This window comes from Motacilla alba, chromosome 3 (assembly GCF_015832195.1).
Source record: "Motacilla alba alba isolate MOTALB_02 chromosome 3, Motacilla_alba_V1.0_pri, whole genome shotgun sequence".
In the NCBI taxonomy this organism is placed as follows: domain Eukaryota; kingdom Metazoa; phylum Chordata; class Aves; order Passeriformes; family Motacillidae; genus Motacilla; species Motacilla alba.
Genome location: NC_052018.1, coordinates 71,034,085 through 71,040,084, shown reverse-complemented (window position 1 = coordinate 71,040,084; position 6,000 = coordinate 71,034,085). Strand labels below are relative to the sequence as shown.

The 6,000-nt window shown below is 42.0% G+C and overlaps 1 long non-coding RNA gene across 1 annotated transcript in view; it reads right to left on the bottom strand.

The window, feature by feature from the left end:
* Positions 1-1,460: 1,460 nt before the first annotated feature.
* The window catches only part of LOC119699745, a 76,348-nt gene continuing 71,808 nt past the window's right edge, over positions 1,461-6,000 (bottom strand). Inside the window, exon 4 of the long non-coding RNA XR_005256516.1 lies at positions 1,461-1,580. This is a non-coding gene — a long non-coding RNA (uncharacterized LOC119699745). The remainder of the gene's footprint in view (positions 1,581-6,000) is intronic.

Sequence of the window (6,000 nt, the reverse complement as noted above, 5' to 3'; positions counted from 1 at the left end):
CTTCATATACAGACCTGTCAGCAAGGTGCACCTGGTCTGGACTGGTCTGCAACTGATGGTGCGGAAATCAACAAGATTTGTGCATTTCAGGAAAAAAAAGGCAAATAACTAGATGTCTGCCCTAGAATCATGTCTACCAAATTTATATAAAATATCAATATTGATATAAAAATGAAATTTCAAATTCATTAAGAACAGTAGAACCTTCCAGTCACTAAATGCAGATCAGTAACCCAATGACTCTCCAGAAATTTGGGTGGAAAGAGGAGAATTGAGGGGGTAAGAAAGAAAAGCATTCTTTGTAAAATAAAATACAGACATTCCCATAATTAAAAGAGGAATACAACCTGAATAACAAATCACAGACATTAACACCAAGATGAACACACTTATAAAGAAAATAATAAGCAAAACAGATGTAATTGCCTCCAAGCAACTTTGGCACATTTCTTCCTTGCATTAAAGCCCAGAGGATTTGATGGAGAATTTTTGTGGCAACTCTTGCAAGGCTTGTGTCACAGTACAGGAGGGAGGATTTTTCCATTGCTTTCTCTGCCACTCTGCTGTTGAGAACCAAAGAGGCGTATTTTTTCCTGAATGTGTTCTTGATTTTTTGGTTTTGGTGATGGTAGTGCTGCAGGAACAGTGCCTTTTCCATATGGCATTCAGAAGGCCCCTTCTCCCCTGGCTGAGCCATCAAAGGTCCCTCAGGAGACAGGAACTGTCACAACCAACTGGAGGGAGCATTTGTCTTACGCAGATACCCAAATCTGGCAGTTGCCTCCATGGACTGCTACGGAGGGATACAGCACTAATCTGCATCTGCCAGCTACCCTGCTTCCCATATTCTCTTAACTTTTCTTTGAAAATTCTCATAGAAGGAGGCTTCCTGTCTTCAGATTTGTCTGTATCTTCATAACATTTACTTTTATCTTTTGGCAAAGAGTTTCACAGGCCATGAACCTATTCTTTAGGAAAGCACTTTCCTTTTTTCTTTCTACTTATCAGTTCATCACTCATGTGAGACCAGATGCTGAACTAGGGGAAAGCAGTTTAAAGCTTGTCCAAACTAAAACCTTCCTTTAAAACTCACCCTTTCAGGTCTTGTCAGCAGCTCCAGGCATCACCAGAGCATATTGAAAAGCAATTTGTGACATCTGCGTTCTGCAATTTAAGTCTGGGTCTTGCCACAAACTGCTTTAACTAGAAGAGCATTAAAAGGTTAAAAGGACAGCTGCACAGAGCAAGCACTCCCCAGGGATCCAATATTAGTTGGTCCCGTGGTCCTGGAGGTAGAGAGGTTAAGAAACAATTGCAGACATATCACTGAGTGTGGCTGAGAAAGTCACTCTCCCACCACGATTCTAACCAGGCGAGGAAGAAGCTGAATCTCGAGAAAGACCAGCACTCCATCTTAGCTGAGCAAACTCACCCTTCCTGAGCAACTTTATTGACTTCCTGTGTAAATGAGCACATGTTGAGGACCATGACAGCTCATGGTAGGGGAAAATGACAGCCGAGCACAGAGAGCTCCCATCTGTTGTCTGCAGAAAATCATTCAGGATTTGGCCCCAACAGTCCTGCAGAAAATAAGAATCAGGAAGCACAGCACCTGAGCAACAGTGGGGAGGAGCTCTCTTTTCCATTCCCTTTCCTTCCTTTTGCACCAGGTGTTCTTCCCCTTCCCAGCCCTTTGGATGTGTGGTGAGGACCACACCTGCCCACCAGCCCTGTTCTCCTGAGTGATATGCTGCATGGAGCTCTCCAAGACCCCCATCCTGGCCTACACTGGTTCTCCATCCCATCCCTCCCACCCACTCTGGCAACAACATGATCCCTGACATACTACCTCAGCCATGTTCCCTCCCTGCTGTGGCGTGGGGAATGCTGGGACCCTTTCCCTGCTGTGATGTGTCTGGCAGGGAGAAGGAAGTGTTACCTGATAGTGAGGTGGTGATGGGAAACTTCATGGTTTTGATTCCCTACACAGGGGCAAGGAAAATCAGGCACAAGTGATTTTATTCTTTTTCTCTTTCCTGTCATACTGACACTGATGAGTTTAACTGACACACAGTTTAACTAGCTTAAGTGAGTTTTGAAGTGGGTTTTACATACTATGTTATGATCTTAATGTATAGTATTTAACAAAACTGTTAGTTTAAATTATGTTGCTCTAATTCTGAACCACGTTTTACATTGTTAGAAATCAAACTCAGCTCTTTTCTCTGGCATAGAGAAACTAGAAAAGAAGGCAAGAAAACAACTCTGTCTTAACTGTCCAAGCTAAAAAAAGCACTCTCAACACTCATCAAATAAAATCCAGAAATTTAATCATTCAGAAGAGAAAAGATTTGATTTTAAAAGCTTGTCTGTGACAGTTTGACCCCTACTGTGTTACATGCAATTGTGTTACATACACAGGTTGCATGTAACCACATAGCAACAAACAGAAAACAAACTAAAGGAGGCTGGATATGGGCTTGGAGATTTCCTTCTGGGGGGTGAATTTTTATTCCCCCTGAAAAACCTGATTTCATGCCATGTCTGTTAAAAATCATCACTTCTCACTAGCAGGTACAGTTTAGCGATAAAACGGAAGAGCACAGGGCAATGTCAATAAAAGAAACATTGCTTGTTCCCCAAGTGCCACAGAGACCAGCAAGAAGACCCCTGCACAAGAGCCAGCATGGTGTGCAGCACTGCTTCAAATTTCTACTCTTTCCCAATATAATTTTTTCCACATGCTGTTTACCCACTGATTCTTCCAAACCACGTCTTGGCTAGAAGGCAGGTGATGACAGGTCATGGAAAAAACCAGAAGAATTTTGCAGCTTGTCTTGGCTGTACTGAATATGCCCTCGTGCTTGGAACAAATCAAACGCTTTGTACCATTAACAAACTGTGGCAAGTCCAGTGAGCCTTCCTTCCCTGGCAGGACCTGGAAAGTTGCTATAAACGACAGCGAGTAATGGGATGACTTCAGTGCATTGACACAGCAGAGAAAACAACATATAGGCTGGCTTGTATGAGCAGATACATGAGTGTGCTTTGCTCTGGATGGGCAGCAGGGGAGAGGGAGACTCTTCTTTGCAACCAGTATGTACCATGCCTTCCTTTACTGCCTACCTGGAAACTGCCCTTGAAGCACCATCCACAAATTCCTTGTCCTACGAGCCAATAAGGTGTCACTTGCTAAAGATAGGAAGCAGCTCATGAAGATGATGAGTATGGCAAGGTTAACCTATTTTGTTGTGTCAAAGTTTCACAGTCAGTAAAAGTAATGCCACCATGAAAATGCATAAATTATAGCTCATGCTGCAAAAGCCTAATCTTTATTAGACAGATATGAGGAAAACCTCCTCTTTTGCAAGTTATACTTACTTTGCAACATGCAAAAGGAAGGAACCATACAGCTCTGGCTCCATTGGCTCCCTTGAAGACTGAAAGAGCTATGTGGTTCCTTGGTAATATCTTTTCTTCTCACTGAGGGGAAGCCCAAGACTTCACAGCTGGTCTCTGAGCAGTGGAAGTAAAAGGCTAAGAAAAGGGGGAGGAATGTGACATCTGGAGGCTGTGCTGCTCCAGTGCCCATGTCTTGTCCTGGCAGGCACATATCTGGAAAGGAACAAGCAACGAGACAGCCTGAGCATGGGCTCAATGGCAGCTGAATAAATGTACAGGGATTTGCGTCAGTACATTATTTTTGCTGCTGGACCCTGCTGAATTTATTTGACCTGGAAGTCACCAATCATCTCCCCAGCTGGGAAGAGAACAGCAGCACATGCTGTGACCTGTATAAAAATCTAAGCTAGAATGGCCAAGAGAAAGAGAGGAATCTGTAGAGGTATATTTATGTGTCTGTGTCAAAAGATCAAGTCTACAAAATCACTGGATTGTTACACCAGTATGATATGTCTCTGTAGCTAAAGATAAATGGAGACAGAGGTGGAAAAATCCTTGTTGTGCCATGCAGTTTATCTAATTTATCTCTATGAAGATATATGTCCATTTTATGCTACAGTTTTTGGCTAGTTTTTCAATGTCCCAAGAAATGAAACTTCCCATGAAAAGTTACTTCACAGATCACATTGAAAATGCTCATGGCATTTGTTGGTTTTTTTTAATCAGTCAAAATTTTAAATTTACTAATTTCACTTCAATACTAATAGATCCATCATTCTGAATCTCACTTAATGCCTGAATCTCTCAAAAAATCTACAGATAACCAGACCTTTATCAATATGGTTCTTTCAATTAGTATTTTCAGTGGTAGAATTATTTTGTCCTGCCTAGATTCTACCAGTTTTTCCTGGTAGTACAATGCAAGGTCCCTTAAACCCCAGGCATTAGCTGCTCTGTGATTTTGTTTGCCATGGCAAGTCAGTGCCTGACTGCCTCTTGACCGACTAAAGAGTCTTGAAGAGCTTATGTTTCATTGGAGTTAATCAGGATCTATTTTTAGTGAAAATTAAAATAATCCAACACTACAAAAATGTTAGAATATGGCCATTTATTAGTATGAATATTTCACTCAGCTACATACTCTTGCCCAGCTATTTGACATGCACATTTTCCTCCTGACTCAAAAGCTGTGAGTACATTGGAGGCTGTCCAAAGGAGTGAGCTACTCCAATGCCAAATGCTTTTGTTACCTGTTTACAGCCTTAACATCTAGTCTTCCTCTTTTAGTTTATTTCCCCTGTAAGACTTACCAGTGCATTGAAATACAGACACAGTCATGCAGAATCCAGCTGTGCCACTTTTTGGGCAAAATTAATTAAAAATTGTTTCTAACCTAAAACCTGCTAAAATTTTTGCCTTCTTCAAGATTGTCTCTTTATTAGGTTGTGATTGGCAGTTTGGAGTTGGCATATCAGTATTTCCTTGTATGTGCCAGCATTAAAGGGAAAGTACTTGCTCCTGTCTCCAAATAAGAGACGTTTTCCATATGTGCACTCTCCACTCTATCCTGCCTGATGACTATACATTAAGATATTATGCAGGGAAGATTGCAGCATTTTGTAGCATATTTCTGTGCAAGTGAGAAGTGTGTCTCACACCTGCTAGTTGGCTTTGGGATATTATTTCTCCTAACTCTCTTACTGCCTGGCTGGCTTGTGGTGCTGCAGGTTTCAAGTGGAGAAGCCGGGCACCAAAGCAGGACTTCCCCTGCTAGGAGTGGCAATATACATGAAAGCCTGTGGTCCCTTCTGTGACACTATGCTCCTGGGGAGGGCATGCACTGCAAGAGGTAATGGCCAGCCCCCTTCAAAACAAAGCTGCCAAACCACTTTCAAAGGAGCCTCACAATTATTCACATGAAAAGAAAACTTACGACTTCTTTCCTCCCTCAGAATTTAGAGAGCCGGTCTGAAATAAAGACCATGTTCCTTTAAATAGCATAAGCATTGCTGGAGCAGGATTACATCTGTCACAGATAAAAATGCTCTATTTATGCCTTATTGTAATCTATTCACTGGTTTATGGTCCCTGTGTCCTTCAGGGAGTGTTGGAAACCCACACGGCGCTCCCGAGTGCTACATTTTGCATTCGTATCTCCAATTCTGTCGACAGATGTGTACAATCACACTCAGCAGTCAGACAACTCCCTCTTGACTCTGTATCAGAGGAAGAGCAAGAGGGCAAATTATTTCAGCTGAGGTCAGCATTAACTGCAGCTCAAAATAACTCCCTCCAGATACACCTGTTTCAGACAGAAGCATGCAAATAGGAGGTGATCTTTGGTGAATTCCAGCCACTTGCCTATTTCCCATTCTATTTGGGTGTTCTGCCATCCCACATGTAGGCAGCACACATGCACTCAATTAAGCTAAAAAATCTGCAATCAACCTGATAACTGAGGAAAAAATTACCTTCCCTCTGCAAGTGGAATGTAATGGGTTAGTAAACACATATTTCCCATTTTATGTGTAAGCATTGAATATATAAATACATCATATTACTGGATGATTCAGGGAAAAGATGATAAATTTACTGAGG